Source organism: Lipotes vexillifer, unplaced genomic scaffold (genome assembly GCF_000442215.2).
Source record: "Lipotes vexillifer unplaced genomic scaffold, Lipotes_vexillifer_v1.1 scaffold60, whole genome shotgun sequence".
In the NCBI taxonomy this organism is placed as follows: Eukaryota; Metazoa; Chordata; class Mammalia; order Artiodactyla; family Lipotidae; genus Lipotes; species Lipotes vexillifer.
The window spans coordinates 1,010,266-1,022,848 of record NW_006797490.1 but is presented as its reverse complement, the minus strand read 5'-3'; the positions used below and the strand labels follow the sequence as shown (position 1 = coordinate 1,022,848).

Below are 12,583 nucleotides of genomic sequence, written 5' to 3'. Positions count from 1 at the left end.
ATATATATATATATATATATATATGTATATGTATACACAGATGTAAATGTGTGCGTACATATTGCTCATATGGAAGACACGGCACCACATCTCCCTGTGTCACCCCATGCGGGCCACACCCTGACAGTCACAAAGCACAAAGAGAAAATGGTCTTCAGTTTGAGAATTCCTGAGTTGCCACTGATGCTTCAATACTAAAGGGCTTAGAAGTGTTTACACTTTCAAGAGGAGTAGGAATGTTTTAGACTTCCCTTTAATGAGTCTCATTTTGAGACGGTATGGTAAGTTTGGCCAGCCGCTCTTCATGCAGTTATTGTAGTAAGTCTTTCAGAGAATGAATGGTCAAGCCAATTCATTTCTCCTCCTGTAATTTGTCCTTCTTCTTTTTCTTTATTGTGAGGTTATATATTAAAGGTATGGGCATGCAGACATTATGAAATATAAGGGCTATCGCTTGAGGGAGGAAATCAGATAATAAATCCAAAGAAACCAATGGAAATTAAAAATCTGAACTTAGGGGCAGGGCGGAACGTGACACGGTCTTTTCCCAGAGCTGTTACACATAATGCAACTGGCCTCAAAAGCAGGAATTACACATAATGCAACTGGCCTCAAAAGGAGGAATGGAAAAAAACCTAGCCATTCAGCTGCAGAATGAAGCTGGGGTCTTGGCTTTAGAGCTTTCAATGTCTTTAGCATTAGGTTGGGCAGCAAGTGCCTTTTCCAGAGTAGGCCAGAGAAGTTAAGCTCAATTTGGTTTTTAAGGCTTGAGTCAGCTCTGTGGCCAGGAGCTCGTGGAGGGACACACCATCGTGGGAGTACACCCAGTTTCTCCCAGTCCAGTTGTAACGTTTGGGGCCAGTGGATGGTGAAGATAACCAGATTTTCTTGTTTGGGGTCTGCTTGTTGGTCACGTACGTTCCTAGACCTCCACCCAGTTTAATTGTTAAAACACCACTCCCAAAGGAGACATCGTAGTCTTCAAATGTGTAAGGTTTGTCTGCAAGTTCTTCAAACAACACTGCTAAGGAGTCCAGCATCTCCTCAGCCAGTCTTTCATAGGTGGTATCGTCCAGAGGGCCAGCGTCACCCAAAGTTCCCACTGTCTTCAAATTCATCCAACAGACACACTGCTTTTTGACATTCAGGATGTGGTTGAGGCAGCAGAGGCTCAGACTGGGCTGACTGGGTGTGCTGGCCATGGCAGTCCTGGTGCGCAGGTCCTGTCAGCCATAGAGCTGGGGGTTCTTCATTTGCCACAGGGCCCTGGCATGGGCCTGGGCAGAACCCGTGGGGGCCGAGTGGGGCAAGAGGCTGGCAGCCGCTTGGTGCCCAAGCGTCCACATCCAGAACACCCTTTGACATAAATGGTAGCAATATATTTTGCATATGTCTTCTAAAATAAAGGAAATAAAAGCAAAAATAAACAAATGGGACATAATTAATCTTAAAAGCTTTTGCACAACAAAAGTAACTATAAACAAAATTAAAAGATAACCTGCTGAATGGGCGAAAATATTTGCAAATGACATGACTGATAAGGAGCTAATGTCTAAAACATATAAACAGCTCATAGAACTCAACATCAGAAAATAAACTCAATTAAAAAGTGGGCAGAAGACCTGAATAGATACTTTTCCAAAGGAGAAATAAAAGGATTCAAATTACAGCATTTTGTTGAACACAACAGTTCCAGAAAGCATTGATTGTGTAAGCATGGGGCTTTTTTAAGGGAGTGCTTTTTGGAACACTAAGACCAAGTTGAGAAAGTAGGCAGACGGGGAGTCTAGCCCAGGTTGGAGCTGAATAATGGAACACGGTAAATGACTGAGGCTTATACCCAGAATGGAAGTGTAGGGTATGTGGCAGAGAGCAGTTGTCAAGTCACTGGGCTAGGCAGTTGCACACAAATTAGTAAAATGTCAACCCATGTAGCCCTTATGACAAACCTGTGAGAAAAAATGAGGCTCAGAGAGGTTGTTACTTCCTTAAGTTAACAAAAATGGAAACTGGCACAACTGAGGGCTAAACCCAGGTCTCTGCAGACTAAATTCTATGTTCCTACCAATACTCATGCTGCCCTAGTAGACTGTCTGCTAGGGTTGTGGGAGAGAGGGGCTGGGGACCCCCATTCATACCAGGCTGTGTGGAGTGTTGCCAGGGAAACCACTAAATATTGAAAGTTTAGCTCCTCCACAAACATCCAACAAGAAATCAAGAGGAAGTCAATTGAAGTAAAGTTTTCATACTTCACTCAAAGTGGAAAAATGTACATAATAGCAGACTTATAAGTCATATATGTAGTGATCTAAAATAAAGAACATATCCAAACAGCATAGCCTCAAAATACATGAGGCAAAAAATGACAGAGTTAAAAAGAGATAGAAAAATGCAGAATTATAGTAGGAGATTTCAACATTCCTCTCTGAGCAACTGACAGAATTAAGAGACAGAAAATTAGCAAAGATTTATTAAATCTGAACAACTAACTCAACTAACAAGATCTAACTGAATATAACACTTCACCTGACAATAGTATAATACAAAATTTTTTCTAGTACCCATAGAATTGTTACCAATGTATAGAAAATTTCAAATGATAGAACAAACCTCAACAAATTAAAAAAAAAATGAAATCATACAGAGTATTTTTCTGGTCATAATAGAATCAAACTAGAAATCAGTAACATAAAAAAATCAGAAAAATCTTCAACACTTGGATATTAAAGCACACGTACAGTTATTCAATGACTCAAAGAGAACATCTCAAAGAAAATAAAAAGTACATAGATCTTAAGAGAGTGAAAAGACAAGCCAAAAATTGAGAGAAAATAATTGTGAACTCACATCTGATAAAGAACTTGTATCCAAAAAAAAAGTCTTAAAACTCAACAATAAGTAAATAAGCAACCCGATAAATAAGTGGGCTGAAGATCTGAACATATACCTCACCAAAGAATATATACAGATAGCAAATAAACATATGAAAATGTGCTCAACATCATATGGCATTAGAGAATTGTAAATGAACAAAGATGAGTTACCACTACACACCTATTAGAATGGCTAAAATCCAAAACACTGACTCCACGAAATGCTGGCAGATGTGGAGGAGAAAAGATCTCTCATTGTTGGTCAGAATGCAAAATAGCACAACCACTTTGAAAGAAAGTTTGGCAGTTTTTTTATAAAACAAAATATACTTTTACCATATGTTTCAGCAAATACTGTCCTTGGCATTTACTCAAATGATTGAAAACTTATGTCTACTCAAAAATTGTACACAGATGTTTACAGCAGATTCATTCACAATTGCCAAAACTTGAAAGCAACTTAATGTCCTTCAGTAGGTGGATGGGTAAATAAACTGTGGTACATCTAGACAATGGAATAATATTCAGCACTAAAAATAAATGATCCACCAAGTTATGAAAAGACATGAAGTAAATTCAAAGGCATATTACAAAGTGAAAGAATGTAAGCTGAAATGGTTACACACTGTATGATTCCAACTACATAGCATTTTGGAAAAGATAAAACTATGAGACAGTAAAAAGATCAGTAGTTGCCAGGAACTTGTGGGGAGAGAAAGATGAATAGGCAGAGCAAAGAGGATTTTTAGGGCATTGAAATTATTCTGTATGATACTATAGTGGTAGATATATGGACAACAAAAAGAGAATATTTGTGTAAACTATTGATTTTGGGAAATGACGTTGTATCAATGTAAGTTTATCAATTGTAACAGATGTACCATTCTCAAATGTATTGAGAGTGGGAGAGGCTGTGTGCATGGTGGAGGACAGGGGTAAATGAGAATTCTCAGTACTTTCTGCTTAATTTTCCTGTGAACCTAAAAATTTTCTAGGAAATAGTCTATTTGAAAGAGGGGGAAATTAGAACTTCTCAAATCTTGTGAAGTGCAATGAGACCATATTCTAAGGGAAATTTGTACCTCTAAATGTTTATGCTACAAATAAGAAATGGCTGAAGAAGTGATGTCACCAAATAGAGGAATAAAACATCCCCCACTAATATCCTCCTTCAGCAGCAATTTGGCAACCGGTCACAGACAAAAGTGCCTTTATGGGAGCTTTAGTATTCAGGTAGAAGATTGTGAAACCCCAGTGGAGTCTAAGACCAAGGAGAGCTGTTTTGAGAAGAGAGAGAGAGCTCTGCACCCAGGCTCCTGACTTACTGACAAGGATCCTAGCTACAGTCCCAGAAATCGCTTTGTACACCTGAGGACTAGTCTAATGCCCTATCTGGTCTTGGTCCTGTTACCAGTATCATATGCCAATGCACCTGGGAGGAACCATGCCCTACCATGCCTTGGGTAATAGGCATAACAGCTCAGTTCCAGCTGTGGACCCTCAAGTAGCCCATGAACCTGCTTCATCTCCTCAGAGCTGTGAACCAGGAGCTCCTGGAAGGAAGTAAGCCTGCTAACCTCAGTCAGACTGTAGACCGTGAAAGGGCCCCATACTTGGTTCTAGGTCCCTCCAGCTGAAGTCTACATACCATTCCTGCTGGCACAGGGACCAAGCAGGGCAGACATCCCACCTGCACCTCAGGAGATCCTGAAGCCTCCCTATTCTTGGCTCCAATCCCTCCAGCTGTGGTAAGGAAACATCCAGCCCAGAGACAGGGTGGGAAACATTCCCATCCATACATCAAAAGCAAGGTTGGCAGACCTCAGTCTTGGCAGTGGGACCTGAAATAGCCCTGGAACTCAGTTCCAGTGTTTCTCAGCCATGATCCAAGAGCCCATGCAGCCATCCAGCCTGGACCCCCCCAGTGACCAGGCAGGAGCTGTTCCAGGACCTGGTGGAAGCCACACCTAATTGTACACTTTGCAATAGGCCTGTGGTCGTGGTCTGTAGTCAACTTTGGACCTTGAGGCAGACCCTTGTCCCAGAGACTCCCTACCAAACAAGGTACTGGAGGGAGTCCCATCTACCCAGGGGCCAGAGAGGATCCATGGCAACTTGAGGTCCTGTTAACTTGCCAACTGTGAACTCCACTGTAGACTCACCAACTTCCTCATAACCTGGCTCCAAACCAGGACAACTGCAGTTCTGGAGGTTCTCTTATCAGCCCAGGGAACTGAAAGCAGGAGGTCAAAATCAATCTGTAATGACTGGAAGAGGTGTTTTCTATTTAAAATTCTTAGACACCAAATTAAAGCTACACAGGCCACAAAAAATCAGGCAAAATGGCACCACCAAAAGAAACTAATAAAGTTCCAGTAATTGACCCTAAAGAAATGGAGATTTACCAATTGCCTGATAAAGAATTCAAGATAATCATTTAAAATAAACTAAATGAAATGCTAGAGAAAACATATAGACCACTAAATGAAAACAGGAAAACAATGCATGAACAAAATGAGAAGTTTAATTAAAAAATAGAAACTATGAAAAAGAACCAAACAGAAATTCTGGAGCTGAGACTCTTTCAAGGACTGAAAAATTCAGCAGAGAACTTCAACAACAGAATTGATCACACAGAAGAAAAAATCAGAGAACTCATTTGAAATTAGCCAGTTAAAGGAACAAAAAGAAAAAAACAGAATGAAAAAGAGAAAAGAAAGCATACATGAATTATGGGACAACATGAAGCAAATGAACATTCACATGATGAAGGAGAAGAAGGAGGAGAAGGAGGAGAAGGAGGAGAAGGAGGAGAAGGAGAAGAAGGAGAAGAAGAAGAAGAAGAAGAAGGAGAAGGAGAAGGAGAAGGAGAAGGAGAAGAAGAAGAAGGATGAGGAGGAGGAAGAGGGAAAAAGGAAGAAAATTATTTAAAAAAAAATTAGAGTTGAAAACCTCCAAAATCTTGGGAGAGATAAGGACATCCAGGTAGAGGAAGCTCAAATGACCTCCAAAAAAGAACAACCCAAAGATTACTTCAAGACACATTATAATCAAAATGTTAGAAAAAATAAGGCAGAGTTTTGGAAGCAACAAGAGGAAAACAACTCATCTGATACAAGGGAATCCCCATAAGGCCATCAGCAGATTTTTCTACAGGAAATTTGCAAGTCAGGAGGAGATGGACTATATTTAAATAACTGAAAGAAAAAATGACAACTTAGAATACTATATTTAGTAAAAGAGTTCTTCAGAAATTAAGGAAAAATATAGACTTTCCCAGACAACAAAAGCTGAGGTACTTCACCAGCATTAGACCTGTTTTACAAGAAATGCCAAAGGGAGTTCTTCAAACTGAAGTAAAAGGATGCTAAAAAACAACATAAAAACATATAAAACTATTAAACTCACTGGCAAAGGTAAATATAGAGTCAGATTCAGAATATACTAAGGTAATGGTGATACATAAATCACATTTATCTCTAGTATAAAAGTTAAAGGTCAAAAGTATTAAAAATAACTATAGATAAAATAATTTGCTATTTGATGCACAATATAAAAATGTTAAGTGTGACACCAATAGCATAAAATGTGGGGAGAGGAGAAGTAAAAGTTTATAGGTTTTATGTGGAACTGAGGGTAAGTGTTTATCAGTTAAAAACAGACTGTTATATCTATGAGATGTTTTATGTAAGACTCATGGTAATCACAAAGGAAAATACTATAGCAGATACACAAAAGATAAACAGAAAAGATTTAAAGCATGTCACTAATATATAAATATATAAGGCAGAAACAAGAGAATAAAGGAACAAAGGAAGTTAGGAAACAGAAAACAGTGAAAAAAATGATAACAGTACCTTACCTATAGGACCTATTGATAGGTCCTTACCTATCAATAAATACTTTAAACATAAGTGGATTAAATTTGCCAAATCAAAAGACAGAGTGGATGATTGAATTAAAAAATAAGATACAAAAATATACTGCCAACAAGAGGTTTGCTTTAGCTTTAAAAAATACACATAGGCTAAAATTAAAGGGATAGGAAAAAATATTCCACACAAATAGAAACCCAAAGAGAGCAGGAGTGACTATATTTATATCAGATAAAATAGATTTTCAGTTACAATTGGTCACAAGAGACAAAGAATGTCCCTATATAGTGATAAAGAGATTAATTCATAAAGAGGCTATAAAATTATAAATATATATGGACCCAGTATTGGAGGGCCTAAATATTTAAAGCAAATATTAACAAAACTGAAGTGAGAAATAGAAAACAATGCAATGATAGTAAGAGAATTCAGTACCTCACTTTTAATAATGGATATACTTTACCCAGACAGAAAACTAATGAGGATACAATGTATCTGAATAACAGTAAACACCAAATGGAAATTATTTTTTAAAAAAAGGCCAAATGGACCTAAAAGAAATATACAGAAAATTCCACCTAACAGCCACAGAATACATATTCTTCTCAAGTGCACATGAAATACTGTCCAGGATAGACCATATGTTAGACCACAAAGCAAGCTTTAACAAATTTAAGACTTAAATCATATTAACTATCCTTTCTGACTAAAATGACATGAAACTAAAAATCAATAACAGGAGGAAATCTAGAATACACACAATATGTAGAAATTAAACAACACACTCCTGAAAAGCCAATGCATCAAAGAAGAAATCGAAAGGGAAATCACAAATTACCTTGAGATAAAATAAAAGCACAACATACCAAAACTTACCTGGATGTAGCCAAAGTGGTTCTAAGGGGACATTTATAGTGATACATTCCTACATTAAGAAACAAAAATCTCATATAACAACTTAATTTTACACCTCAAGGAATAAGATAAGGAAGAAAAAATAAACCCATAGTCAGCAGAAGAAAATAACAAGGAAGCAGAAATAAGTGACATAGAGAATAGGAAAAAATAATCACTGATAGTAGTTGTCTCTTTTGAAAAGAGGACTCAAACAAAATTATAAATGAAAGAAGAGACATAAAAACTAACAACACAGAAATACCAAGGATCATGAGACTACTATGAACAATTATATGACAACAAACTGGTAAACTGTTTTGGGTCAGTCACAAATTAAAAATAGTCACACTATCAGCTAGAATGCCTGGGAGCACTCACTAGGCTCTGTGATACTTGTGGTTAACATCTACAGAAATTTGACAAGAGATAATCTTGTGGCTGGTCCAGCCCTTGTGGTTCTTATTATGATTGCAAGATGCACTTCAGAAACACCAATCAGGGAAGTTTGGAAAAACAAAGTTTAGTGCTCACAGATCCTGGAGGGTACATGTCAGACCCAGGACTACACAGTGAAGTCATAGGTAGAGAGGAAAAGAGAAGACAAGGGAGAAGGAGAGGGAGAAGGAGAGGAAGGGTGGAAGAGAGAGAGAGAGAAAGAAAGAGAGAGAGAGAGAGAGAATCTGAGTTTCTGCCTTTACTGAGATTGGGAGTGGGATGCCTAGGATTTCCTGGGTTCACTCTTTATTTGCAAATTAAAAAATATGAATAGGAATTAAAGTGTGGAGAAGGGAATTCAGGGTCACTCAAGTGGTCAGTTATCTAGGTTACCCAGGGCTTTCTAAAAGGGGAACATCATGGTTGGGTAGCTTTGTTCTTTATCTAGTTGTGTATCTGGCAACATGTTTATTTGAAGTAAATGTTTTTGAAATGGATGCTTTGGAAATCAAATGCTTAATGTCAGGCATTTACATCACAATCAAAGGAGCTTATTGTTAGGCACTTACACTACAATAATCTATAAGAAATTGTTACATTTCTAGAAACATGCATACTATCAAGACTGAATCATGAAGAAATAGAAAATCTGTAATGGCCAGTAATGACTACAGACATTGAAGTAGTAATGAAAAACCTCTCAACAAAGAAAACCCAGGACCAGATTGTTTCAGTGGTGAATTTTGCCAAACATTTAAAGAATTAGTGTCAATCCTTCTCAAACTCATTCAAAAAAATTTAAGGAAGAGAACGTGCCCAAACTCATGTTACAAGTCCAACATTATTCTGATGCCAAGGCCAGACAAGGAGAATATAACAAAAGAAAACTACAAGCTAATATCCCTGATAAATATAGATGCAAAATTTCAAAACAAAATACTAGCAAACTGAATTCCACAGCACATAAAAGTATACACCATGATCAGGTAAGATTTATCCCTGTGATGCAAGGATGGTTTAACATATGCAAATCACTAAGCATGATATACTACATTAATAGAATGAAGGATAAAAATTATATGACCCATTCAATAAATGCAGAAAAAAAAAAGAGTTTGAGAAAATTCAGCACACTTTCATGGTAAAAACTCCCAATAAGTTAGGTATAGAAGCAGCATGCCTCAACATAATAAAGATCATATATGACAAACATACAGCTAACGTCATATACAAGCAATGGTGAGAATTTGAAAGCTTTTCCTCTAAGACAAGGAAGATGATAAGAGTACCCATTTCTATTCAACATGGTACTGGAAGTCCTAGCCATAGCAATTAGAAAAGAAAAAGAAATAAGAGCCATCCAAATCAGAAAGGAAGAAGTAAAATTGTCTTTGAAGATGACATCATCTTATATATAGAATGCTAAGGACTCCACAAAAAACTGCAAGAATTAATTAAAAAATTCAGTAAAAATGCAGGATGTAAAATTAATATACAAAATTTAGTTGCATTTCTACACACTAATACTAAACTATCAGAAAGAGAAATGAAGAAAGTCTCATTTACAATAGCATCAAAAATAATGAAATAATTATGAATAACTTTAACCAAGGAGGTGAAAGATCTGTACAGTGGAAACAAAAGGCATTGATGAAAGAAATTGATTTGATGAAAGAAATTGATGAAAGACACAAATAAGTGGAATGATATGCTGTGCTCATGGATTGGAAGAGTTAATATTATTTAAATGTCCATACTATCCCAAATTATCTATAGATTGAATGCAAATTCCTATCAAAATCCCAATGGCATTTTTCACAAAACTAGGAGGAAAAAATCCCAAAATATATATGGAACCACAGAAGACCCTGAATAGCCAAAGCAATCTTGAGAAAGACAAACAAACCTGGAGCATAATACTTCCTGATCAAACTACTTTATAGAACTATAGTAATCATAATAGAATGGTAATGTCTTAGACACATAGATTAGTGGAACTGAATCAAGGGCCCTTGCATATTTCATGCATACAAATGAGTGTCTGACAAGGGATTGAAGAATACTCAGTGGGGAGAAAATAATCTCTTCAATAAGTGTTGTTTTGAAAACTGGATATTCACATACAAAAGAATGAAACTGAACCCCCAACTCTTACATCAGTTACAAAAATTTACTTGAAATGGATTAAAGACTTAAATGTAAGACATAAAATCATAAAACTACTAGAAGAAAACATCTGGAAAAACCTCCTTGACATTGGTCTTGTCAATGTTTTTTTGGATATGACACCAAAATCACGAGCAACAGAAACAAAAATAAACAGGTTGGACTACACCAAACTAAAAAGCTTATGTACAGCCAAAGAAAGGCCAACAAAATGAAAAGCCAACCTACAGAATAGGAGAAAATGTTTGCAAGAGATATGTTTGATAAGGGTCTAATTTCCAAAATATGTAAGTAACTTCTACAATTCAATAATAAAAATCCATCATCATCATCATCATCATTATCATCCTAATCTGATTTTTAAATGGGCAATGGACTTGAATTTTTCCAAAGAAGACATCCAAATGGCCAACAGGTATGTGAAAACATGCTCACTAATCACAAGGAAAATGTAAATCAAAACCATGATGAGATATCACCTCACATCTGTTACAATTATCATTATCAAAAAGACAAGAGAGGGCTTCCCTAGTGGCGCAGTGGTTGAGAGTCCACCTGCTGATGCAGGGGACACGGGCTCATGCCCTGGTCTGGGAGGATCCCACATGCCGTGGAGTGGCTGGGCCCGTGAGCCATGGTTGTTGAGCCTGCACATCCAGAGCCTGTGCTCTGCAACGGGAGAGTCCACAACAGTGAGAGGCCTGCATACCGCAAAAAAAAAAAAGAGAGAAAAATGCTGGCAAGGTTGTGGTGAGAACACCCTTGTAACACTGTTGGTGGGAATGTAAATTGATACAGCCACTATAGAAAACAGTATGGAAGTTTCTTAAAAAATTTTAAATAGAACTACCCTAGGATCTAGCAATCCCAATTCTGGTTATATATCCAAAGGAAATGAAGTCACTATCTCATAGAAATATCTGTACCCCCATGTACATTGTATATTACTTGAGATAGCTGACATGGAAACAACATAAGTGTCTGTCAATGGGTGAATGGATGAAGAAAATATGGTATTTAAAAATATATAATGGGATATTATTCACCCAGGAAAAAATTTAAAAATATTCTGCCATTTATAACAACATGGATAAACCTAGAGATAATTTTGCTTAGTGAAATATGTCAGATAGACAAAGACAAATACTGTATGATCTTACTTATATGTTGAATCTAAAGAAGATGAACTCACAGAAACAAAGAGTAGAATAGTGGTTCTCAGGGCCTGCAGGGAAAGGGGAAATGGGTTATGATGGTCAAAGGGTATAAACAAATTTCCAGTTATCAGATGAATAAGTTCTGATGACCTAATGTACAGCATGTTGACTATAGTTAATGATACGGTATTGTACACCTGAGAGTTGCTAAGAGAGTAGATCTTAAATATTATCACCACACACATACAATTGGTAACTATTTGTGGTGATGGATATGCTAATCTATAAATAGCATTTATAAACATAAATTCAAAAATGTTCAACAAATTTTTAGCAAATCAAAACAATATATAATAGTAAACCATGAAAAATTTATTTCATAAGTGTAAAACTAGCCCAATATTCAAAAGAAATGTAAAATATCATATTAAGAGTATAAAAAACCCACATAATTATATAAAAGAATTTTATAAAATTCAATACCGTTTAGCTCAGGAATTGTCACCAAATTTTAAATAAAAAGGAATGCCCTCAAACTGATAAAGAACGCCTACAAAATACCCACAGTTAACATTATCCTTAGTGGTGAAAAACTGAATGTCTTCCTCCTAACTTGTGAAGAGGGCAATTTTGTGTAGGCACCACTGCTATTACACATCATACTGAAAGTCCTAGCCAGTGCAATAAGGCAATAAAATATGTACAGATTGAACAGGAAGAAATTAACTTATCCCTATTATCAGATGGCATGGTTGTCTACATACAAAAACTCAAAGGAGCTACAGAGAGAGAGAGACACAAAGGAAAAAAAGAGAGAGAGAGAGAGAGAGAGAGAGAGAGAGAGAGAGAACAGAACTAATAAGGAAGTTTAACAATGGAACAGTATAAAAGTTCAATGCACAAAAGTCAATTGCATCTCTTTACATTACCAAAGAAAAATTAGAAGTCACATTTACAAACACAATAACATTTATAATAGGCACAAAATAAAATCTTTAAGATCTTTAAAATCTTTAAAATAAGATTTTTAATATAACTAAATATGTAGGATCCATGTGCTGAATACCACAAAATGCTGATTAAAGAACTAAAAAAAAAAAAAAAAAAAGGAGAGATAAACTTTATTCATGGATTGGGAAACTCAAGAAAGAAAGGATTTCAATTCTCTCCAATTTGATCT

General features: G+C 36.5%; 1 pseudogene; it reads right to left on the bottom strand.

Moving 5' to 3' along the window:
* Positions 1-698: 698 nt before the first annotated feature.
* LOC103072643 (frataxin, mitochondrial pseudogene) lies at positions 699-1,346 on the bottom strand (annotated as a pseudogene).
* Positions 1,347-12,583: the final 11,237 nt, after the last annotated feature.